Raw genomic sequence first — 1,429 nt, 5'->3', positions numbered from 1 at the left:
TGCAATATTTGGTTCACTCCGAATATTTTAGTTTTAATATTTGAAAAGTTTTATTGTTTGGCTTTAATTAAATTTGAATTTGGATCAGTTTTGAACTATCGAGAGTTTATCAACAGTAAGCAAGGTGACGTGGCATCATTAACGTGGGATTACTGTAGCCTGATTATCCGGGCGTCACACTACCCTCAAATCCCGCACACAACTTTGCCCTAGTTAATATCCCCATATCCCTCCCAATTCCACTAGCCGCAACCCACACGCCTCCTAGATCCACTTCTCCCCGGGCCTTGTCTGCATGTGCCTTCTCCTCTCATCGTTGTCGAGCAGCACGGCCACTTCGCCGGCCACTTCCGTCCAATCCACCATGCCGGAGCGCCACCCTTTCATTCGTGCCGCGGTGCCCATCTCCAACCGGGGTGGCCGTTGGTGTGTCCCAGAGGATCAACAGATGCAGGGAGGATATTAGGACTAACTTGACCATCCCTTGTAGTTTTCCGCAGGGAGAAACAATGAAGTCCGAGGCATAGGGAGCCTAGCGACCAAGTCATGCTAGGGTCAGGCGGATAATTGGCGACGGTGGCTACGCCACCTCCCCCGTCCGGCGAGGCCTTGGCCTTTGCCGCATGTGCCGTGTGTGAGGTTTGCCCGCACTACGGCCCCGTCCGCCAACAGTCCTGTCGATCTCAGAGTCCAGATCGATCTCGTATGCCTAAGGTTCGAGTCCGTCGGTGCTACGATTCCTATTTCCTCACGCAAGGCTTCCCCACCCGATCAGGCTTCATATCTTGCTGGAGCTACGTGGAAAGAACACCGTGCCATCAAACAAAGCTTCCCCTTGATCGAAACAAGCTGCCAGATCCAATTCTCGGGAGTAGTCCACCTCCTACCGGGGTGTCATTGAAGCCGTTGTCATTAGCGATCTTGGCGAGTGCAGTGGAGGTAAAACCAACAGAAGGTGGGGGCGATCATGGGGATCCCATAGCGGATGCTGCCCGACCGAAGCCGGCCAATGGTGGATCCAAGATTTCCCTTGCAGAGAGCGCCGCAGCCGCGAATGCCATCACAGGAGGCGGACAAAGCATGGTCTGACCGGTAATCGGTGGATCGAGTCTGGCGGCGGATCGGCCGGTGATCACAGGACCTGAAGACTTCGTGAAAGGAGAGGACCTTGATGAGGAAGTGGTGCTGACAGAGTTGTACCTAAAGGAAGTGGGTGTCACAGAGGAACCTGAACGGCCATAGAAGGTGATCATGCTTGTACATGCTGAACTACAAGTCCTGGAGGGCACACCAAAGAAACAGAAGCTGGTCATGGAGGAGATGTACACACGGGAGATGTCGCAGGGAGGTGCGGCTGGAGTGGATAGTATCATGGAGGCAACCAGCCCAGGGGGCGCTGGTCAACTGACGGAGCCAAGTGTGGTGCTCC

Source organism: Triticum dicoccoides, chromosome 7B, assembly GCF_002162155.2.
Source record: "Triticum dicoccoides isolate Atlit2015 ecotype Zavitan chromosome 7B, WEW_v2.0, whole genome shotgun sequence".
NCBI lineage: Eukaryota > Viridiplantae > Streptophyta > Magnoliopsida > Poales > Poaceae > Triticum > Triticum dicoccoides.
The sequence above is the reverse complement of the archived record's forward strand: the minus strand, read 5'-3'. Positions refer to the sequence as shown.